We start from the raw sequence: 24,874 nt of genomic DNA on the forward strand, positions 1-24,874 counted from the left end.
AATTCTCTTCCGGATTAAACAGCTTTCCTGCAACTTTTCTTATCCTGTTAATTTCTACCATCATTTTTAAACATCTGATTTCTAAAGTAAGTCTCATGATATGAGTGCTTGTTGCCAAAATTATTTATCTTCAGTCCTGGCTTATGAGCCTAAATTGTTAAAAACTATATAGGCTAGGCCGGGCACAGTGGCTCACGCCTGTAATTCCAGCACTTGGGAAGCCGAGGCAAGTGGATCATCTGAGGTTGGGAGTTCGAGACCAGCCTGACCAACATGGAGAAATCCTGTCTCTACTAAAAATACAAAAAAAAGTAGGCAGGCATGGTGGCGCATGCTTGTAATCCCAGCTTCTTGGGAGGCTGAGGCAGGAGAATTGCTTGAACCCAGGAGGCGGAGGTTGTGGTGAGCTGAAATCACGCCAGTGCACTCCAGCCTGGACAACAAGAGCAAAACTCTGTCTCAAGCAACAACAACAATGACAACAACAACAAATATATAATCCTCAGATGTAGTTTTCCTCAAAAAACTTCTTGGTTTCTCCATGCTATAGGGGCAGCATCAGAGGTATATCACATTGCCAACACTTCAGATGAGAATATAATATCAGATGTGGTGGCACACCCATACAGTCTCATTTTCAAAAGGGAGTGCTTTCTTTAAACAATTTATTAAATTTACTTTCTATCATTGTAAAATGCCGTGTTAATGTTTGTCTTATAATAAATAAGAATGACATCTAAATTTTTCGTTAGTTGTAATTAGATTATATACTTTTATCTTTGTTATTGTTTGTAGAGATGCAGTCTTACTATTTGCCCAGTTGGTCTTGAACTTCTGGACCCAAGCGATCCTCTTGCCTTGACCTCCCCAAAGTGTTGGCCTTACATGTGTGATATGCCATGCTGACCTTTTAAATTATTGTTTTCAGAGATGAGGTCTTGCTGTATTGCTCAGGCTGGAGTGCAATGGCTGTTCTCAGGCATGATCCCACTGCTGATCAGCATATGAGTTTTGACCTGCTTGGTTTCTGACCTGAGTTGGTTCACCTCTTCTTAGGCAACCTGGTGATCCCCCTCTCCTGGGAGGTCACCATACTGATGGTGAACTTTGTGTGGATATATGATTGTTATAGTGGATTACAGCCCGGAACTCCTGGACTCAAGCAGTCCTGCTACCTCAGTATCTGTAGTAGCTGAGACTGCATGGGTGTGCTACCACGTCTGGTACTGTATTCTCATCTGAAGCTTTAGCTATATGATACAGCTCTGATGCTGCCCTTGTACCATGGGAACCAAGAAGTATCTGAGACAGGTCTCAATCAATTTAGAAAGTTTATTTTGCCAAGATTAAGGATGCACACCTGGGAGTGAGGTTTGTGCATTTCTCTCCAAAGACGATTTTGAGGGCTTCAGTATTTAAAGGAGAAGAGGAAGAAATTTTAAAAAGGTATGGGTAAATAAGATGCAAGCAGTCACATTCTTTTGAGTCTTTGATCAACCTTTCACTGAATACACAATTTACTTGTGGGAAAGGAGTAGAGGAATAGTCTCACTTACGCCTTGACTTAGCTCAGAGGATCTGCATTTTTACATTAGAGGAAGAATCACATAGGCATTTGTCTCAGGTTTGCAGAGGGATGACTTAGAGCTCTGTCCTTTTTCCTACATTCATGAAGATAAGCTATCAAAACACATTATCTGGGTTAAAATTCAACATAACCATTTTAGGGTAAAGATCTTGAAGCCCACAAGGAATTTCCTAGTGGGCAAATTGTGAGGGAAGTATGTAGCTTTTTTTTTTAAATTGTTGTAGCTATCTTATTTAGGAATAAAATGGGAGGCAAGGTTTGCCTGACACAGTTCCCAGCTTAATTTTTCCTTTTGGTTTAGTGATTTGGGGGTCCTGAGATTTATTTTCCCTTTCAGAACTTATGTCTTAGGGTCTTGTATTATTAAAAATATGATAACAGATTAAATGACATTCACTTAATGCTTATAGTGTGCCAGGTATTTTATGTAAAGAATGAAAAGAACTAGATATGTCTACTTCTCGAGTTGTTCTACTATCTTATGGATGAGAAAATTTAAGTTAAAAGAGATTAAGTAATTACCCCAGCATTAAAACCAAAACATAAAAAATACATGTTGAGCACCTATTGTGTTCTGAAGATACAGTGGCCAATAGGCTTTTAACTCCTAAATCATACTAACTCTTCAGTATTGTAACACAAAGAAAATGACTGAGGCAAGTCTGAATTTAGAAGTTTATTTTGCCAAGGTTGAGGATGTGCCCAGGCAAAAGGAACACAAAATCACAGGAACAGCTGTGACCTGTGCTTTTTCCAGTGAGGGTTTTGAAGCCTTCAACCTTTAAAGGGGGAAAAAGGGGACAGTAGGGAAAGGGGAAAGAAAACATAAAGAGGGAGAGTATGGTTGCATTCTTGTGAGCTCACTAAATCCACATGTTGCTTGTGAAAAGGAGGGGGTAGAGGGAGAGTCAGCTGTGCTTTCTTCCGGCACTCAGTGAATCTGCATTTTACCTAAGATAGAGTAAACAGAAGAAGCAATCAAATATGCTTTTGTCTCAGGTCAGTGGAGGGAAGACTTCCAGTCCTGCCTTTGTCCTGAACCTGTGAAGATAAGCTTTTCATTTATATTGCCAGGGTGAAATGAAATAGAATTCTGTTTTAGGGTAAAGATCTTGGGCCCGGAAGGAGTTTTCTTGTGAGCAAATTGTGAAGGAGGCCCCCTGGGGAGGTACGTGGCCTTTTATCTTTGCAGCTATCTATTTAGGAACAAAGTGGGAGGCAGTTGTGCATGACTCAGTTCCCAAGCTTAACTTTTTCCTTTGCCACAGTGAGTTTGGAGGTCCCAAGATTTTTTTTTCCTTTCCTTTCCTTTTTTTTGAGACAGTCTCCCTCTGTTATTCAAGTTGGAGTGCAGTGGCACAATCTCAGCTAACAGCAACCTGTGCCTCCCAGGCTCAAGCGATCTTCCCACCTCAGCCTCCTGAGTAGATGGGACTACAGGCATGTGCCACTATGCCTGGCTAATTTGATGATTACAGTGCGGCTGTAATCCCAGCACTGTGGGAGGCTGACGCTGGCAGATTGTGAGGTCAAGAGTTCAAGACCAGCCTGGCCAATGTGGTGAAACTCCATTTCTACCAAAAATACAAAAATTAGCTGGGCGTGGTGGTATGCACCTGTAGTCCCATCTACTCAGGAGGCTGAGGCAGAAGAATCACTTGAACCTGGGAGGTGGAGGTTGCAGTGAGCCAGGATCACGCCACTGCATTCCAGCCTGCGTGACTGAGTGAGACACCTTCTCAAAAAAAAAAAAAAAAAAAAGAGCTGGGGTCTCCGCATGTTGCCCAGGCTGGCCTCAAACTCCTGGGATCAGGCAATCTGCCTTCCATGGACTCTGAAACTGCTGGCATTACAGGTGTGAGCCACTGTGCCCGGCTTTTTCACTTTAGTATCCTTTCACAGTATACAGAGTACTGTCAAAATAGTCTTCATGTAATAAAGGGGATAATTATCTCTATTTTATAGGGCTCTTGTAAGGATAGAAAGAATGCATAAAACAGCTTGTTTCAGTGACTACAAAAATGTATGAGACTATTGTTATTGATGTTTTATATTTATATTAACATTATCAACTCTATGTATATAATTCCTGTCAGACTTGGTAATTTCAAAAGAGAAAGAGGACAGTTAAAATGTGAATTAGAAGTACTTAAAGCATTGATTTCATTATTAAAATATTTAATTTCATCAATGAAATGACTAAGGGTAATGGAGCTTTTTTGGGGAGAATTCATTGATCCTGTAGGCAGGAACTATGAATTAAACTATACATAGGTATAAATTACAAGGCTCTGCCTGGTGGCTCACACCTGTAATCCCAGCACTTTGGGTGGCAGAGGCAGGAGAATTGGTTGGGCCCAGGAGTTCAAGACCAACCTGGGCAACATAAGGAGACCTTGTCTCTATAAAAAAAAAAATAAACTGGGCGTGGTGGTACATATCCATGGTCCCAGCTACTTGGGGGGCTGAGGTGGGAGGATTGCTTGAGCCTGGGAGGTTAAAGCTGCAGTGAGTGATGACTGAGCCACTGTATTCCAGCCTGGGCAACAGAGTGAGACTCCATCTCAAAAAAAAAAAAAAAAAAGGTGTAGACTACAAGCTATAATTCTCATTCATTGTCGTGATAATACTGTTAATATTTGAATACAGATGTCTCCTTAATTCTAATTTTGTACATTGTCCTTTTTAAAGTCAAGTTTACTGAATTTTAATTTACATGTAGTAAAATTCACCCTTATATTTTCATGAGTAGCAAATTTATACCATTTTGCAGTCACCACCACGATGAAGATAATACAATATTTCTTTCACCCCCGAGAGTTTCATTGTACCCTTTTGAGAATAAATCCTTCGAACTGATGATCTATTTTCTTTTCCTATAATTTTATCTTTTCTTGAATGTCATATAAAATAGAGTCACCCTTTCCCTTTCTCATCTGTTAGGTGTTTCAGAATTGGTGCAATAGCAAGTCAGATAACTGACCCTTGTGCTGATACAGCTTGATCACAAATTAGGGCTTGTATTAAGCAATTAAATCAGAGAAAAGTACAACCTGTTGGAAAATTTTAAAGAGAGAATCTGTCAAAGGGTTAGTACATGGTATGAAATTTTCATGACAAACTTTCAAGAACCACTTCACGTGATCAGTTTTCACATATTGGGTGGGAAATTAATAAAATCAGTACCCTTTTTAACCTCCTTCTTTGGACCCTAGTTATATAAAAGTAGGTGATTTGTAATTCTTGATTCGTGACACATTTAAATAATAGCTCTAGCATGTCTGTTGCCTGTTTTTAATAATGTAGCAAACACACACGAATCCGTCGTTTCCCATGAGAACTAGAACCTTGACAAGAGCTCACATCAGATTTATCCATGTGGGCCTCAGTATAATTCATTTAAAAATCTTTAATAGAATTTACATCGCCTATGTTTCTTTCTTTTTTTTTTTTTTTTTTTTTTTGAGACGGAGTTTCGCTCTTGTTACCCAGGCTGGAGTGCAATGGCGCGATCTCGGCTCACCGCAACCTCCGCCTCCTGGGCTCAGGCAATTCTCCTGCCTCAGCCTCCTGAGTAGCTGGGATTACAGGCACGCGCCACCATGCCCAGCTAATTTTTGTATTTTTAGTAGAGACGGGGTTTCACTATGTTGACCAGGATGGTCTCGATCTGTCGACCTCGTGATCCACCCGCCTCAGCCTCCCAAAGTGCTGGGATTACAGGCTTGAGCCACCGCGCCCGGCTTGTTTCTTATTTATTAGGAATCCCCCACTCCCCACCTATTTGGGGGTGGGAGAGGCAAATAACTTTTGCGAGTCTCCTGCTTTTCGACTTTGTTTTGGTTTATATTGTTATAAAGTAAACAATAAAATTTAAACCATTTTGGTATAGTGAAAATTAATTCTTTGCTTTTTGCTTTCAGTGTCTCATCTAATAATTTTTCTTAACTGTGCATTCATGAAGATATTCTATATTTTCTTCTAATTTTGGGGAACATTTTATATATTTAGGTCTTTACTACACCTGTAATTTATTTTGTGATTGATGAGAGGTGGTAATTTAAAATTTTAAATCTTGTATGGCTGATCATTTGTACCAGCACACTTTATTAAATAAGTCTTTTTCATTGATTTTAATTTACCTCTTTCATTATTAAGTTTTCAATATGCATGAGTCTTTTTCTGGCCTCTATATTGTGTTTCATTGGTATATTTGAGTATTTCTACACCATTACCTTATTGCCTAGTTAGTATAGACTAGGTAGAGCAGTTCTTGAGGAGGGTCTTGGATGACTTTTGGTCTTTGCTCATTCACGTACTTAAAAAAAATTTTTTGAGACAGGGTCTCACTCTGTCACCCAGGATAGAGTGCACTGATGTGATCACGGCTTACTGCAACCTCAATCTCCTGGGCTCAAGTGATCCTCCCACCTCAGCCTCCCCATTAACTGGGATTATAGGCGTGCACCACCACGCCCAGCTAATTTTTTTTTTTGAGATGCAGTTTCGCTGTTGTTGCCCAGGCTGGAGTGCAATGGTTCAATCTCAGCTTGCTGCAACCTGCGCCTCCTGGGTTCAAGAGATTCTCCTGCCTCAGCCTCCTGAATAGCTGGGATTACAGGTACCCAACAGAATTCTGGGCTAATTTTTTGTATTTTTAGTAGAGACATTTTGTATTTTTAGTAGAGTTTTTAGGGGTTTTACCATGTTGGCCAGACTGGTCTTGAATGCCTGACCTCAGGTGATCCACCCGCTTTGGCCTCCCAAAGTATTGGGATTACAGGTGTGAGCCACTGTACCTGGCCATGCCCAGCTACTTTTTATATTTTTTTATAGAGTTGGAGTTTCACCATGTTGCCCAGGCTGGTCTCGAACTCCTGGCCTCAAACGATCCACCCACCTCTGTCTTCCAAAGTGCTGTGACTTGAGGTGTGAGCTACTGTGCCTGACCCACATACATTTTTTACTATCTTTGTCAAGATTTTTGTAAAACTCTTTTGGGATTTTTGACTGGAAATACATTGAATTTTTTAATAGATTAATTTGGTGAAAATTGACATCCCTAAGATACTGAGTATACTTATCTATGAACATGGTATTTGTCCATGTAGAATTTTTTTCAAGGAATTTTATGATTTTCTTTTTATTTATTAATTTTTTTTTATTAAATAAATAGAGATGGGGTTTCACCTGTTGGCCAGGCTGGTCTTGGAACTCCTGACCTCAAGCAATCCACCTGCCTCAGCCTCCTAAAGTGCTGGGATTACAGGCGTGAGCCACCATGCCCGGCCTGTGATTTTCTTTATACAAATCATGTACACCCTTTCGTTAGATTTATTCTTAGGTACCCTGTAGTTTTTGTGGTTATGGTAAATGATACTCTTTTAAAAAATTATACTTTGTTGCTGATCTATAGAAGAACAGCTGATTTTTATATATTGATTTATGTCCAGAGACTTAGCAAACCCTCTTACTTCTTCTAATATCTGAAGACTATTTTAAATTTCCTATGTAAATAGTCTTATTTTACAGGGATAGCATCAGTTCTTCCTTTCCAATTCCTATGCCGTTTATTTGCTTTTCATACCGAACTGGTTAAGATTGTCAGTACAATTGTTAAATTAAAGTGGTAGGTAAATGTGTTTGTTCTTAATATTGGGAGAAAGTTTAAAATATCTTGCCTTTGAGTCTTGGTTGAATTTTTTCTTTTTTCTTTTTTTCTTTTTTTTTTTTTTTTTTTTAGCTCTCACTATGTGAAAGGGGATTCCAGAGAGCTGGAAATCCCGAATTTTTTACTTAAATTTTAAAAGGATGTTGAATTTTATGGAGACATTTATACTGCATCTACCAGATGATGTATTAGTTATCTACTGCTGCATAACGAATTACCTAAAACATTTTGTTGGTGAGGATGTAGAGAACTGGGTATCTTCATATGCTGCTGGTAGGAATGTGAAATGGTGTAGCCACTTTGGAAAAGCTTGTCATTTTCTCAAACATACAAGTACTATGTTCTGGCACTTCTGCCTCTGGCTATTAATGCAAAAGAAATGAAAACATTCGCATAAAACATATGTCTTGTACATGAATTTTCAGAGTAGCATTCACAATAGCAAAAATGTAGAAGCATCTCAAATGTGCATTGGTGGATGAATAGAGAAATAAAATGTGATGTATCTTAACAATGGGATATTATTCAGCAATAAAAGGAAATGACATTCTAATAGATGTTACATGTAAATGAACCTTGAAAACTTTATTGTAAGTGAAAAAAGCCAGTCGCAAAAGACCACATATTAGGCTGGGTATGGTGACTCAGGCCTGTAATCCCGGCACTTTGTGGGAGGCCAAGGCAGGAGGACCCCAGGAGTTAGAGATCAGCATGGGCAACATAATGAAACCCTGTCTCTAAAAAAAAAAAATTAGCCAGGTATGACTACAGTTGTCTGTAGGTCCAGCTACTGGAGAGGCCTGAGGTAGGAGGATCACTTGAGCCCAGGAAGTTGAGGCTGCAGTGAGCAACCGTGTCTCTCCTGCAACAAATCACATATTACACATATTATATAATTCTGTTAATATGAAATGGCCAGAACAGACAACTCTCTGAAGACAGAAAGTACATTAAATTTTTTCTTTTTTTTGTTTTAAGAGACAGAGTCTTGGCAAGGCACTTTGGCTCATCCCCTTTGGGAAGCTGAGGTGGGTGGATTACCTGAGGTTAGGAGTTTGAGACCAGCCTGGCCAACATGATGAAACACCGTTCTCTACTAAAAATACAAAAATTAATCGGATGTGGTGGTGGGTGCCTGTAATCACAGCTACTCAGGAGGCTGAGGCAGGAGAATTGCTGGAACCTGGGAGGCAGAGGTTGCAGTGAGCTGAAATAGCGCCACTGCACTCCAGCCTGGGCGACAAGAGTGAAACTCCGCCTTGGGGTAGGCTGGGGGGGAAGTGGTAAAAGTGGATGTCCTTGCTTGTTCCTGGTCTTAGATGAAAAGCTTTCAGTCTTTCAAGGTTGAATGCGATTTTTGCTGTGGGTTTTTCACAAATGGCTTTTATTTTGTTGAGGTAGATTCCTTCTATTCTTAGTTTGTGGAGTGTTTTTACCATGACAGGGATTAAGTTTTGTCTAGTGCTTTTTCTACATCAATTGAGATGATCATGTGTTTTTTTCTTGTATTCTATTGCTTTGGTATATTACGTTGATCTTGTTTATTGTTTTTGTTTTGTTTTGTTTTTGTTTTTTTGAGATGGAGTCATTCCGTCACCCAGGCTGGAATGCAGTGGTTCGATCTTGGCTCATTGCAAGATACTCCTTCTGGGTTGAAGCGATTCTCCTGCCTCAGCCTCCCAAGTAGCTGAGACTACAAGCATGTGCCACCATGACTGGCTAATTTTTGTAGTTTTAGTACAGAACAGGGTTTCACCATGTTGGCCAACCTGTCCTCAAATTCCTGAACTCAGGTGATGCACCCTCCTCTACCTCCCAAAGTGCTGGGATTACTGGCGTGAGCCACCATGCCCGGCCATTTCTCCATTTTTATATGTCAGACCATCCTTATATTTCAGGAATAAATTCTGCTTGGTCATGGTGTATAATCTTTTGGTTGTTTAGGAATGTATTGGCCGGGCGCGGTAGCTCATGCCTGTAATCCCAGCACTTTGGGAGGCGGAGGCAGGTGGATCACCTGAGGTCGGGAGTTCAAGACCAGCTTGACAAATGTGGAGAAACCCTGTCTACTAAAAATATAAAAAAATTAACTGGGCTTGGTGGCACATGCCTGTAATCCCAGGTAGTCAGTAGGCTGAGACAGGAGAATTACTTGAACCCAGGAGGCTGAGGTTCCAGTGAACCGAGATCGTGCCATTGCACTCTGGCCTGGGCAACCAGAGCAAAACTCCATCTTAAAAAAAAAAAAGAAAAACTGTATTTTATGGATTTTCCTTTTTTTCTTTTTACAATCAAGTAGATGAAGTGAAGATTTTTCTTTTCTCTCTTTCTTTGTTTAAATTATACTTTAAGTTTTGGGGTACATGTGCAGAGCGTGCAGGTTTGTTACATAGGTAAACGTGTGCCATGGTGGTTTGCTGCACCCATCATCCTGTCATCTTTTTACAGATTTTTCAGTTCTACTTATGTTACTGATTTCTAACTTCATCCCATTATCATCAGAGAACATAGTTAATATGATATCTGTCTTTTAAACTTTATTGAGACTTAATCTGTGACTTAACATATTGGTCTGTCATAGAAGATGTCCCTCATACCCTGAGAAGAATGTGTATTCTGTTGTTGTTATAGTGTTCTGTATATGTCTGTTAGGTCTAGTTGGTTTATTGTGTTATTTAAGACCTCTCTTTTCTTACCTGTTTACTGCCTGGTGTTCCATTCATTATTGAAAGGAGGAGTATTGAAGTCTCCAACTATAGTTGTAGAACTGTCTATTTCTCTTTTCAATTCTGTTAGTTTTTGTTTCATATTTTGATTGTCATTGGGCATATAAATGTTTATAGTCATTATATTTTGTTGCTTTATTGCATCTTTTATTAATGTATAATGTCTTTTATTTCTTATAAACTTTTTTCATTTTAAGTCTATTTTGTTTAATATTGGTGTAGCTACTCCTGCTGTCGTTTGCTTATTATTTGTGTGGCATATCTTTTTCTATTTTTCATTTCCAATCTTTTTTTTTTTTTAACTTTTATTTTAAGTTCAGGATACAAGTGCAAGTTTGTTACACAGGTAAACTTGTATCATGGTGGTTTGTTGTACAGATTATTTCATCACCCAGGTATTAAGCCTAGTACCTATTAGTTGTTTTTCCTGATTCTCTCTCTTCTCCCACCCTCCAACCACAGAATGCTCCCAGTGTGTGTTATTCCCCTCTATGTGTCCATGTATTCTCATCATTTAGTTGCCACTTACAGGTGAGAACATGTGGTTTTGGTTTTCTCTTCCTGTGTTAGTTTTCTATGTATAGTGGTCTTCAGTTCCATCCATGTTCCTGCAAAGGTCATGATCTCATTCCTTTTTATGGCTGCATAGTATTCCATGGTGTGTATGTGTCACATTTTCTTTAGCCAGTCTATCTCTGATGGACATTTAGGTTGATTCCATGTCTTTCTCATTGTGAATAGTGGTGCTGTGAACATACATATGCATGGGTCTTTATAATAGAATAATTTCTATTATTTTGGGCATATACCCAGTAATGGGATTGCTGGGTCAGATGGTATTTCTGTCATTAGGTCTTTGAGGAATCACCACACTGTCTTCCACAATGGCTGAAGTAATTTACACTCCCACCAATAGCGGTTAAGTATTCCTTTTTCTATACAACCTCACCAGTGTCTGTTATTTTTTGACTTTTTAACAGTAGCCATTCTGACTGGTGTTAGATCATATCTCATTGTGGTTTGGTTTGCATTTCTCTAATGATCAGCAATGTTGAACTTTTTTTCATGTGATTGCTGGCCGCATGTATGTCTTCTTTTCGGAAGTTTCTGTTCATGTCCTTTGCCCACTTTTTTTACATGGTCTCATTCTGTCACCCAGGCTGGAGTGCAGTGGCGTGATCTTGACTGCAACCTCCACCTCCTGGGTTAAAGCGATTCTTATGCTTCAGGTACCCAAGTAGCTGGAACTACAGGCGTGTGCCATCACATTTTTATATTTTTGTATTTTTAGTAGGGATGAAGTTTCTCCGTATTGGCCAGGCTAATCTCAAACTCCTGGCCTCAGGTGATCCACCTGCCTCGGCCTCCCAAAGTGTGATTATAGGTGTGAACCACCGACCCTGGCCTGCCCACTTTTAATCAGGTTGTTTTTTTGTTGTATATTTGTTTAAGTTCCTTGTAGATGCTGGATATTAGATCTTTGTTGGCTTCATAGTTTGCAAAATTTTTCTCCATTCTGTAAGTTGTCTATTTGTTGATAGTTTATTTTGCCATGCAGAAGGTCTTTAGTTTAATTAGATCCAACTTGTCATTTTTTGCTTTTGTTGCAGCTGCTTTTGGTGTCTTTGTCATAAAATCCTTGCTCTTTGGTATGTCCTGAATGGTATTGGCTAGGTTGTCTTCCAGGTATTTTTTTTAGTTTTGGGTTTTACATTTAAGTCTTTTTCCTCACTTTGAAAGGATGGTTTTGTTGGCAAAGTGCTGGGATTACAGACATGAGCCACTGTGCCCAGCCATATTTTTTATTCATTTTCTGAAGACTGGGTTTTGCTATTTTCACTGGCTGGGCTTGAACTACTGGGGTTAAGTGATCCCCTCAGCTCAGCCTTCTGAGTAACTGGGACTGCAGGTGCCCGCTACCTCTACTGACTGCAGTTCTTTTCTTTTAGCAATTTGAATATATTGGCCTACTGCCTTATGGCCTTTGAAGTTTCTGATGAGTTATCTGTTGATAATCTTACTGTGTATCAGTTGCATGTGACAAATCCTTTTTCTCTTGCTGCTTTCAAGCATCTCTTTGTGTTCAGTTTTTGAAAATTTGATTATATCATGTGTTGGTGTGTGTCTCTTTGAATTCATTTTAATTGGAGTTCATCAAGCTTCTTGGATGTTTTTATTAGGGTCTTTCATCAAATTTGGGAGGTTTTCAGCTAATATCTCTTTAAATATTTTCTCTGCCTCTTTTTTTTTCCCCCCTCTTCATATGTTGATCATCTTGATGGCATCCCATAGATCCTCTAGCTCTTTTCAGTTTTTTTAAAAATCTTTTTTTGTTTCTGTTTCTTATACTCAGTAATTTTAGTATCTGGTCTTCAAGTTTATTGATTCTCTTCTGCTTGCTCAAATCTGCCTTTGAATTTCTCTAGTGAATTTTTCACTTCAATTATACTTTTCAGCTCCAGAATTTTCTTTTTTTCCCCAGATTTTATTGATGTTTTAATTTTGTTCATATATTATTTTCTTGACTTTCCCCAAAGCTTCCTTTAGTTCTTGGAGCATATTTAAGATAATTGTTTTAAAGTCTTTATGTAGTAGATTAGCTATCAGGTCTTTTTCCGGAACAGTTTCTGTTGATTTATTTATTTTTGCCTTTGAATGGCTCATCCTTCCCTGGTTTTTTGTTTGCCTTAGGAGTTTTTGGAGAAAACTGGACATTTGAATCTCATGTGTTACTCTGGAAATAGAGTCTTCTTCTTTCCCAAGATTTGCTGTTCTTTGGTATTGTTTTTGGTTTTTTTTGTTATATTTGGTTCTTTAAAAAATTTTTTTAATTCTTTTTTTTGAGACGGAGTTTTGCTCTTATTACCCACACTGTAGTGCAATGGCGCGATCTCGGCTCACCACAACCTCCGCCTCCCTGGGTTCAGGCAATTCTCCTGCCTTAGCCTCCTGAGTAGCTGGGATTACAGGCACGCACCACCATACCCAGCTAATTTTTTGTATTTTAGTAGAGACGGGATTTCACCATGTTGACCAGGATGGTCTCGATCTCTTGACCTTGTGATCCACCCGCCTCTGCCTCCCAAAGTGCTGGGATTACAGGCTTGAGTCACCGCACCCGGCCCTTTTTTTTTTTGTTCTTTAAGAAAATTTTAATCACTTTTGGGTGCAAGGGATTACCGGTTACATGAATGAATGGTATAGTAGTGAAATCTGAGATTAGAGTGCACTTGCCACCCAAATAGTGTACATTGTGCCCAATGTGTAATCTTTTTATCCCTTACCCCACTTCTGCCCTCCCTCTTTGAGTCTCCGTAGTCCATTATATCCCTGTGTATTCCTTGTGTACGCACAGCTTAGCTCCTACTTACAAGTGAGAACATATGGTATTTGGTTTTTCTTTCCTGAGTTACTTCACTTAGAGTAATGGCCTCCAACTCCATCCAAGTTGCTGCAAAATACATGATTTTGTTCTTTTTTATGGCTGAGTAGTATTCCATGGCGCATATATATATATCTATATATATATCTATCTATCTATCTCACATTTTCTTCATTCATTGGTCAATAGGCACATGGTTAGGTATCTATATTTGTAATTGTAAATTCTGCTGTAATAAACATACATGTACAGATGTCTTTTTGATATGATGACTTCTTTTCCTTTGTTTCCTTTGGATATATACCTAGTAGTGGGATTGCTGGATCAAATGGTAGATCTGCTTTTAGTTCTTTAAGAAATCTCCGGCCGGTCGCAGTGACTCACGTCTGTAATCCCAGCACTCTGGGAGGCCAAGGCGGGTGGATCAGGAGGTCAGGAGTTCAAGATCAGCCTGACCAAGATGATGAAACCCCGAAACCCCATCTCTATTAAAAAAAAAAAAAGGTAATCTTCATACTGTTTTTCATATATGTTGTGCTAATTTACATTTCTACTAGAAGCGTATAAGTGTTCCCTTTTCACCAAGTTTATGCCAATATCTGTTGTCTTTTGACTTTTTAATAATGGCCATTCTTACAGGAGTAAGGTGGTATGTCAGTGTGGTTTTAATTTGCATTTCCCTGAATGACTCGTGATGTTGAGTACTTTTTTGTATATGTGTTGGCCAGTTGTATATCTTCTTTTGAGGGCTATTTGTTCATGTAATTTGTCTACTTTTTCATGAGATTTTTTTTTTCTTGATGATTTGTGTGAGTTCCCTATGGATTTTGGACATTGGTCCTTTGTTGGATGTATAGGTTGCAAATATTTTCTCCCATTTTGTGGGTTGTCTGTTTACTCTGATGATGATGATGATGATTTTTTTTTTTGCTGTACAGAAGATTTTTGGTTTAATTAGGTACCATTTATTTATTATGTTTTAGTTGCATTTGCTTTTGGGTGTTAGTCATGAATTCTTTGCCTAGGCCAGTGTCCAGAACAGTTTTTCCTAGGTTATCTTCTAGGATTTTCATGATTTCAGGTCTTAGAATTAAATCTTTGATTCATCTCGAGTTGATGTTTATATAAGGAGAGAGACAGAGATCCAGTTTAATTTTTCTACTTGTGGCTAGCCAGTTTTCTCAGCACCATTTATTAAATAGGTGTCCTTTCCCCAGTTTATGTTTTTTTTAAGATGGAGTCTCACTTTGTTACCCAGGCTGGAGTGCAGTGGTGCGATCTTGACTTACTACAATCTCTGCCTCCTGGATTCAAGCAATTCTGCTGCTTCAGCCTCATGAGTAGCTGGGACTACAGGTGCCAGCCACCATGCCCAGCTGATTTTTGTATTTTAAGTAGAGATGGGATTTCACCAGGTTGGCCAGGCTGGTCTCGAACTCCTGACCTTGTGGATCTGCCCGCCTTGGCCTCCCAAAGTGTTGGGATTACAGGCGTGAGCCACCGCACCCGGCCCCAATTTGTGTTTTTTATGCTTTGTTGAAGATAGTTGTGGATATTTGGTTTTATTTTTGGGTTCTTTAATCTGTTCCACTGTTCCATATGTCTGCTTTTATACCAGTACCATGCTGTTTTGTTAATTATAATCTGACATAATTTGAAGTTCGATAATGTGATGCCTTAAGATTTGTTCTTTTTGCTTAGGATTGCTCTGGCTATTCAGCTTCTTTTTTGGTTCCATATAAATTTTAGTATTTTCTTTCTATAATTCTGTGAAAAATGATATTGCTATTTTGATAGCATTTGTATTGAATCTGTAGATTGCTTTGGACAGTATGGTCATTTTTATGATATTGATTCTTCAAATCCAGGAGCATGGGACGTGTTTCCATTTGTTTTTGTTATCTATGAGTTCTTTTTTTTTTTGAGACAGAGTTTCGCTCTTGTTACCCAGGCTGGAGTGCAATGGCGCAATCTCGGCTCACCGCAACCTCCGCCTCCTGGGTTCAGGCAATTCTCCTGCCTCAGCCTCCTGAGTAGCTGGGATTACAGGCACGCGCCACCATGCCCAGCTAATTTTTTGTATTTTTAGTAGAGACGGGGTTTCACTATGTTGACCAGGATGGTCTCGATCTCTCGACCTCATGATCCACCCGCCTCGGCCTCCCAAAGTGCTGGGATTACAGGCTTGAGCCACCGCGCCCGGCCTTATGAGTTCTTTCATTTGTGTTTGTAGTTTTTCTTGTAGAGATCGCTTACCTCCTTAGTTAAGTATATTCCTAGGTATTTTATATATATTTTTGCAGCTGTTGTAAAATGGATTGAGTTCGTAATTTGATTCTCAGCTTGGTCATTGTTGTTGTATAGCAGTGCTACTGATTTGTGTTCATTGATTTTTGTAACCTAGGATTTTACTAAATTCGCTTATCAAATCTAGGAGTCTTTTGGAGGAATCTTCAGCATTTTGTAGGTGTATGAACATATCATCAGCAAACAGTGGTAGTTTGACTTCCTCTTTTACAATTTGGATGCCCTTTATATTTTTCCCATGGCTGATTGCTCTGGCTAGGACTTAAAGTATGTTGAAAAGAAGTGATAAAAGTGAGCATCCTTGTCTTATTCCAGTTCTCAGGGGGAATGCTTGCAACTTTTTCCCATTTAGTATGATGTTGGCTATGGCTTTGTTGCGTATGACTTTTCTTATTTTGAGCTAATTCCCTTATATGCCCCATTTGTTTGGTGTTTTTATCTTAAAGGGATGCTTGATTTTATTGAATGCTTTTTCTGCATCTGTTGAAACAATCGTGTTGTTTTTGTTTTTGTTTATGTGATGTGTTACGTTTATTGACTTGCATCCCTGCATTCCTAGGATTAAATCCACTTGATCATGGTGTATTGTCTTTTTGATGTGCCATTTGATTTGGCTAGCTAGTATTTTGTTGAGGATTTTTACATCTATGTTCACCAGAGATGTTGGTCTGTAGTTTTCTCTTCTATTTTTTTTTTTATTTTATTGGTTATATTCTTTCCTGGTTTTGGTATCAGGGTGATACTAACTTCACAATATGAGTTAGGGAAGATTCCCTCTTCTCAATCTTTTGGAATAGTTTCAGTAGGATTGGCACCAGTTCTTCTTTGAGTATCTGGTAGAACTCAGCGGTGAATCCATCTGGCCCTGGATTTTTGTTGTTGTTCTTATTATTTTGGAGACAGGGCCTCACCTCTGCTGCCCAGACCGGAGTGGTGGCACAGTTGTGGCTCACTGCAGCTTTTACTTCCTAGGCTTAAGTGATCCTCTTGCCTCAGCCTCCTGACTAGCTGGTAGTACAGGTGTGCACCACCACACCGACCTAATTTTTGTATTTTTAAGTAGAGACAGGTTTCACCATGTTGCCCAGGCTGGTCTTGAACTCCTGGGCTTAAGCAGTCCACCTGCCTTGGCCTCTCAAAGTGCTGGAATTACAGGCATGAACCACTACACCTGGCCAGCAATTTTTTTAGTTATTATTGATTCAATTTCATTGCTTGTTACTGGTCTTTTCAGGGCTTCTAATTCTTCCTCATTTAATCTAGGGGGGATTGTATGTTTCTAGGACATAAGGTTTTCAAGTTTATGTGCATGAGGTATTCATCACAGTCTCAAATGATCTTTTGTATTTCTGTGGTGTCAGCTGCAGTGTCCCCAGTTTCATTTCTAATTGAGTTTATTTTAAACTTCTCTCTGTTTTCCTTGGTTAATTTAGCTAAAGGTATATCAATTCTGTTTATCATCTTTTGCAAGTTTTTGGTTTGTTTCATTTAGTTCTGCCCTTTTTTTTTTTTTGAGATGGGGTCTTGCTGTATTACCCAGGCTGGTCTTGAACTCCTGAGCTCAAGTCATCCTCCTACCTTGGCTTCCCAAAGTGTTGGGATTACAAGCGTAAGCCACCGCACCTGGCCTAATTCTGCTCTTATGCTTTGGGTTTAGTTTCTTTTTGTTTCTCTAGTTCCTTGAGATGTTATATTAGGTTGTCAATTTGTGATCTTTCAGATGTTTGATGATAGACCTTTAATACTATAAACTCTCCTCCTAGCACTACTTTTGTGATATCCCAGAAATTTTGATAATTTATGTCACTATTATTGATTTAAGAAATTTTAAAATTTCCACCTTGATATTATTAACATACACATCATTCAGGTGCAGATTGTTTAATTCCATACATTTATGTCGTTTTGAGTGTTCCTTTTATATTTTATTTCTTCTAGTCATATTTCACTGTAGTCTGAGAAGATACTTGATAAGATTTTTGGTATTTTTTAATTTATTGAGATTTGTTTTGTGGCCTATCGTATGGTCTATCTTGGAGAATGTTGCATGTGCTGATAGGAGAAATGTATATTCTTCAGGTCTTAGGTAGGATGTTCTGTAAGTATTTGTTAAGTTCATTTATTCTAAAGTATAGTTCAAGTCCATTGTTTCTTTGTTGACTTTCTGTTTTGATGATCTGTCTAGTGTTGTCATTGGATTAAGGAAGTACCCTAGCTGTTGTGTTGCTGTCATTCTCATTTCTTAGGTCTAATAGTAAATGTTTTATAAATTTGTGGAGCTCCAGTGTTAGTTGCATATACATTTAGGATTGTAGTATCTTATTGAATTGATTCCTTTATCATTACCTTCGCTGGCTTTTTTTTTTTTTAACTGTTGATACATTAATTTAATTTAATTTTTTAATTTATTGAAACACTTTTGCTCTGTTGCCCAGGTGGGAGTACAGTGGCATTATTGTGGTTCGCTGTAACCTCGACCTTCCAGGCTCAAGCCATCCTCCCTCCTCAGCTTTCCAAGTAGCTAGGACTAAACAGGTGTGTGCCACTACAACTGGCTAATGTGTGTGTGTATATATATATATTCTTTTTTTTCTTTTTGAGACAAGATCTTGTTCCGTTTCCCAGGTAGGAGTGTAGTGGCACAATATTGGCTCACTGCAACCTCTGCCTCCTGTGCTCAGGTGATTCTTCCGCCTCCACCTCAGCCTCCCCAGTAGCTGGGACTACAGGTGCAGGCAGTCACACTGGGTAATTTTTGTATTTTTTTGTCGAGATGGAGTTTTGCCATCATGCCTAGGCTAGTCTTGAACTCCTGGGCTCAAGCGATCTGTCTGCCTCAACCTCTCAAAGTGCTAGAATTGTAGATGTGACCTACTGCATGTGGCCTGTTGTTGCTTTAGTCTGTTTTACCTTGTAAAAGAATAGGTTGTCCTACTCACTTTTTTTTTTTTTTTTTTTTTTGGACGGAGTGTCACTCTTGTCTAGGCTGGAGTGCAATGGTGCAATCTTGGCTCACTGCAACGTCCGCCTCTCAAGTTCAAGCGATTCTTCTGTCTCAGCCTCCTGAGGAGCTGGGATTACAGGCACTCACCACCATGTCTGGCTAATTTTTTTCCTTTCTTTTCTTTTTTTTGTATTTTTAGTAGAGATGGGGTTTTGCCATGTTGGCCAGGCTGGTCTCAAACTCCTGGCCTCAGGTGATCCTCTCGTCTTGGCCTTCCAAAGAGCTGATATTATAGGTGTGAGCCACTATGCCTAGCCCACTTTTGGTTTTTATTTGTGTGGAATATCTTTTTTCACCCCTTTACCTTGAGTTTATGTGAATCCTTCCATGTTTGATGCCGTTTTTGAAGTCCACAGAAATTTGTTTTATAACTTTTTTATGCTTTTTTTTTTTTGGTCTTTTTTGTTTTTTTCCTTTTTGTGGAAAATGGGATCTGGCTATATTGTCCCGGCAGGTCTCGAACTCCTGCGCTCAAGCTATCCTCCCTCCTCTGCCTTCCTAAGAGCTGGGATTACAGGTGTGAGCCACAGCACCTGGCATTTTATAATTTTTTAAATCCATTCTGCCAATCTGTACCTTTCAAGTGGAGCATTTAGGCCATTTATATTCAGTGTTAGTATATGTGAGGTTCCAGTCAACTCATTAGTTGTTATCTAGATATTTTCTTTTCTTCATTTTGTTTTATACAGTGAGTTTTATACTTTCAGGAGGTTCTATTCTGGTACATACTGGCCTTTGGTTTCAGGATTTAGAATTCCTTTTATCATTTCTTGTAGGACTGGTCTGGTAGTGATAAATTTTCCTAGCATTTGTTTGCCTGAAACTGGCACTATTTCTTCATTTGTGAAACTTAGTTTTGCTGGATACAAAATTCTTTTTTTTTGTGTTTTTTTTGAGACGGAGTTTCGCTCTCGTTACCCAGGCTGGAGTGCAATGGCACGAGCTCGGCTCACCGCAACCTCCGTCTCCTGGGTTCAGGCAATTCTCCTGCCTCAGCCTCCTGAGTAGCTGGGATTATAGGCACGCACCACCATGCCCAGCTAATTTTTTGTATTTTTAGTAGAGACTGGGTTTCACCATGTTGACCATGATGGTCTTGATCTCTTGACCTCGTGATCCACCCGCCTCAGCCTCCCAAAGTGCTGGGATTACAGGCTTGAGCCACCGCGCCCTGCTAATTCTTGACTGACGGTTTTTTTCTGTTTAAGGAGGCTAAAGACAAGACACCAATCTCTACTGGGTTGTAAGGTTTCTGGTGAGAAGTCTGCTATTAGTTTGATAGCTTTTCCTTTATAGGTTACCTGGTGCATTTGTCTCATTGCTCTGTCTCGTTCTCAGAATTCTTTCCTTCACATTGACTTTAGATATAGTCTGGTGAGTATACGTCTGGGTGAAGTCCTTTTTGTGATGAATCTCTCAAGAGTTATTTGAGCTTCTTGTATTTGGTTATCTAAATGTCAAGCAAGGCTAGGGAAGTTTTTCTCAGCTTTTCCCTTAAATAAACTTTTCAAACTTTTTGCTTTCTCTTCTCCCTCAGGTACTCCAGTTATTCTTAGGTTTGGCTGTTTTACATGATCCCATATTTCTTGGAGACATTGTTCATTGCTTTTGATTCTTTATTTTTGTCTGATTGTGAAATTCTATTTGTTGTAGTCTATTGTTAAAACTTTCTTTTCTTGGCCGGGTGCGGTGGCTCAGGCCTGTAATCCCAGCACTTTGGGAGGCCGAGGTGGGTGGATCACGAGGTCGAGAGATCGAGACCATCCTGGTCAACATGGTGAAACCCCGTCTCTACTAAAAATACAAAAAATTAGCTGGACATGGTGGTGCGTGCCTGTAATCCCAGCTACTCAGGAGGCTGAGGCAGGAGAATTGCCTGAGCCCAGGAGGCGGAGGTTGCGGTGAGCCGAGATCGCGCCATTGCGCTCCAGCCTGGGTAACAAGAGCGAAACTCTGTCTCAAAAAAAAAACAAAAAACCAAAAAAACAAAAAAAAACTTTCTTTTCTTTTCTTTCTTTTTTTTTTTGAGATGGAGTCTTACTCTGTTGCCCAGGCTGGAGTGCAGTAGTGCTCTCTCGGCTCACTGCAACCTCCACCTGCAGGGTTCAGGTGATTCTTCTGCCTCAGCCTCCCTAGTAGCTGGGACTACAGACGTGTGCCACCATGACCTGCTAATTTTTTTGTATTTTAGTAGAGATGGGGTTTCACCATCTTGGCCAGGTTGCTCTCGAACTCCTAACCTCGTGATCTGATCTGCCTGCCTGGGCCTCCCAAAGCACTGGGATTACATACATGAACCACCAAACTCAGCCTAAAACTTTTTTCTTCTGCTTCTTCTTTTTTTTTTTTTTTTGAGACAGCGTCTTGTTTTGTCGCCCAGGCTGAAGTGCAGTGGTGTGATCTTGGATTACTGCAACCTCCACCTCCTGGATTCAAGCAATTCTCCTGCCTTAGTCTCCCAAGTAGCTGGAATTACAGGCTCGTGCCACCATGCCCAGCTAACAGACCTAGAGGGTGCTCCCCCTCTAGGGATGCAGTCACCCTGAAGTGTTCCAGAAAGGGTGTCTATTTGTGCACCCACACTGAGTTCTTGTGGGAGAAGCCCCAAATTCTTTCTTTACTGGTGGATTAGGGGGAAAAAAGTCCCCTTCTCTAAGACCCTTTATTCACACCACAGCTGCCTGTCTGTCAGGGTAGAGTTGCCTACTTTTACCACTGAACCTAGCACTGCAGCTGTGCCTCTGCTAGAGGAAACTTCCCACTAGCAGGAAGATCTAGGACTCAATGCCTGCTATCTGGATTCTTTTGTCCCACAGGTTGCTTCCTTGATGTGGTGCCTTCCCCCTTCCCCTAGGAGTAGGAGCCCCTGAGAGCCAGACTACTGTGAGTGCTGCGGCTCCTCTGGGTCCAGCTGCCCAGTGGGGCTGCCACATTCCAGGCTGATATTGGGGAATCAAGGGATCCAGTGATGTTATCTGTCCTCAAGTCTCCCAGCAATATATACCAGCATCAGCTCTCATAGGGTTAACAGGAGAATGGCATACCTTGTGAGATTCCTTGGTTGTAAATAGCCATAGTGTGTTGGCTTTTTTAAATGCTGGTTGTAGTAGTAATAAACTGATCATGTGGACATCCTCGTTAGACAAGATACTGCAGACAGTGCTGATAGCTGTCATGCGCAAGTTTTCTCCTTCCTGGGTGCAATGTTATTTTACCTGTAGATGCTATAATAACTGTGTTTGTTGGCCTCCAGCCAGGAGATGGTGCTTGCAAAAGAATTCCAGCTGTGGTAGAAGTGGTGGGATTTGTGCTTGTCCTATGTTACTCATGGGAGGTATTTTGGGTTCTTAGATGTTAGATGAAGCCATAGGGCTCCAAAAGTTTCTTTCTTTTGTATTAACCTACCAGGGCAGATGGAGGAGCAAAGCCAGGTAGGGGCTTGGTCAGGCAGGCCTGCCCTTTGGTTCTGCATGTGTGGTCTAAGCAGAGGCCCTGGCCACTGGGGTAATGCTCCAGGAAAGAGCTTCGCTGCCTCTGCTTCACAGAAGAGTTCATACAGGGAGTGGGGAGTAGCAGGTGGGAGTCTCATTCAGCTCCTACACACTTGGCAAGGCAGGTCTCTCACCCACAGTGTTCACTAGCAGCAGCTAGCTAAATTCCAAGCTGTTTACATACAGCAACCTTGGCTTTCAGGCCACTCCCCTTCTTGTGCACTGGCAATGCCAGAGCACCCAGCTCCTTTGCCTGTAGCTACAGCACACTTCCCACTTGTCCCCCAGTTCTGGCCAAGGCAGTTTATCCGCACTCGAGATTATATTTTGAATTTCAAATTGGGAGCTCCTTTCAACCTGCAACTGCTACCTGAGTTAGCTAGAAGAACTTTGTGAAGGCCCCTGTGACAAAGAATCAGGAATGGCTTCCCTTGGTTTGTGCTAGAGACTGGGAATAGGAAAAAGGCTCTTCCTGCTGCTGCTCCTACTTGTGTATTCTCCACTGCTCCATATATCATTTTTAGCACTGGGTAGGGTTAAGGCCTTCCCCTGTGGGCTGGATTTCTAGTTTTCCTGGTAGGGGTATATACTCTGGAGGTAATCTGTCTCCCTCTCCGACTCTGGGGACTTACAGTTTTTTACCTGGCTCATGGTGTTGACTGCAGCCTGCTCCTTCTTTCAAAGGATCTGTGGTTTCTTTCCATTTTCTGTTAAGTTCCTGCATTGCTCCTTTGAAAAAAAGTTCACAGTTTGAATCTCTACCCACTATTTTTTCTTTCCAAGTGGGAGAGGCATGCCAACACTGCTTCTAGTCTGCCATCTTGGGGAGGGATGGATTTTTTTTTTTTAATTTAAATTTAAAGTTTTTTAGGCCGACTCTGTGGCAAGGATCAGCCTAAGGTGTATTTTAAGGTCTCAGGTCTTTTCTGAGCCTGGGCATATGTGGTCATTTTCCACGTTTTTCCATATATATAGTTTTTGAATGTCGTAGTCTTTATTTTGTTCTTTATTTTGAGTTGGAGTCTTGTTCTGTTGCCTGGGCTGGAGTGCAGTGGCTTGATGTTGGCTTACTGCAACCTCTACCTACTGGGCTCAAGCAGTTCTCCTGCCTCAGTCTTCTGAATAACTGAGATTACAAGTGCCCGACACCACGCCTGGCTAATTTTTGTATTTTTAATAGAGACAGGGTTTCACCATGTTGGCCAGGCTGGCCTCGAACTGCTGACCTCAAGTGATCCACCCACTTCAGCCTCCCAAAGTGCTAGGATTACAGGTGTGAGCCACCGCGCCCAGCCAAATGTCCTAGTCTTTAATGTGTATCTCTCAAAAGGGAAAAAAGAGAAAGTTGGGGGGTGGGGGTTTGCTGGCCTTTTAAGTCCCCTAGAAGTGACTTCAGCCAGAGGGGGAGAGGCCACAGTGAAGGGAGGCATAACAATAATGTCTGTCATTTCTTTGTGTGCCCTCTGTGATCAGAAGTAATAATCAGTGATCAGAGCACAGATCCCTGATATTTGGAAGATAGTGCTTTTTGCTTACCTTTGCCCTTACAAGTAGCATGCTTACTGTTCCAGGAACACATACACAGCTGTCTACCCTTGAGTTGGGGAATGGGTAGCTGATTCTGTGCTGAGAACTGAAATGACTGAAATTAACCACAGTTTATTGTCCAAGTCTTCCCTTGGAGGTTGCAAGCCTTTAGTATCTTCCAGAGTTCGAAAACAATTATGTTAGGTAGATTCTGCCATTGTAATTGTTGTCTAGATAGTGATACAGACTCCTGGTGGATCCTGCTTCATCATCTGAGAATCTTCCAGCCTGGATTCATTCTTGACTTCTTTCTTTCTCTCATACCAATCCAATCCACATCCATTTTGCTTGCAAATCTCATCCTTTTATCTGCAAAATATATCTAAAGGTTGATCACTTTTTTTTTTTCTTTTTTGAGACAGGGTCCTGCTTGTCGCCCAAGCTGGAGTACAGCAGTGAGATCTGGGATCACTGCAGCTTCAACTTGCCTGGTGTGATCCTTCCACCTCCTGTCCCAAGTAGCTGGGACAAAGGCACGTGCCACTGTGCTTAGCCATGATCACTTTTCACTACTTCCACAACTACCACTCTGGTCTCAGCCAGTATTACTTCTCATCTAATTATGGGTTAGTGCAAAAGTAGTTTATATTATGTTAAAAGTAATAGCAAAACTGCAGTTACTTTTGCACAACATATATTATTGCAGCCTGCTAACTGACCTTCTGTTTCTGCTCTTGTCCCCTTGTCTGTTCTCAACCCAGCATCTGAACGAGCCTTATAATAATCACATCATCTCTTTGTTTAAAACCTTCCTTCTCCCTGAAGTCAAAGTCCTTACAGGGAAACTACTTGGCTCCTTTTCCTTTCTGTCCTCTTCTTCAACTATTCTTTCTTCCTCTTGCATGCTTCACTTCAGCTGTATTGGGTCCCTTTGCTGATCCTTTAACTAGTCAGGCATATGTCCTCTTGAAGGTGTTGAATTTCTTTTGATGAGAAGGCTCTTCCCCTAGGCATTGCTGCAACTCACTTCTACTTTTGGGTCTTCAGTCATATGTCACTGTTTTAGTGAGTTGTTATCTGACCACTCAATCTAAAATGGCAACTCTCCCTGCCGAATAATCCCTATCTCTTTGGTTAATTTAATTCCTTAGCCTTTATCACTTACATGCATGGTATAC

At 40.4% G+C, this 24,874-nt stretch overlaps 1 protein-coding gene across 9 annotated transcripts in view; it reads left to right on the forward strand.

The window, feature by feature from the left end:
* ELF2 (E74 like ETS transcription factor 2) overlaps nt 1-24,874 on the forward strand; it is a 144,336-nt gene that overhangs the window by 22,493 nt on the left and 96,969 nt on the right. The window contains exon 2 of one of the 9 annotated variants that reach the window (XM_074396901.1): nt 24,119-24,322. The exons of 6 other annotated variants lie outside the window; for them this stretch is intronic. The gene's annotated coding sequence lies outside the window, so the exon portion shown is untranslated. Of the gene's footprint in view, nt 1-10,129; nt 13,872-15,476; nt 18,210-24,118; nt 24,323-24,874 lie in introns of those variants that run through there. 2 more of the 9 variants (XM_074396902.1, XM_074396903.1) reach the window with 2 other exon arrangements.

Source organism: Saimiri boliviensis, chromosome 3, assembly GCF_048565385.1.
Source record: "Saimiri boliviensis isolate mSaiBol1 chromosome 3, mSaiBol1.pri, whole genome shotgun sequence".
NCBI lineage: Eukaryota > Metazoa > Chordata > Mammalia > Primates > Cebidae > Saimiri > Saimiri boliviensis.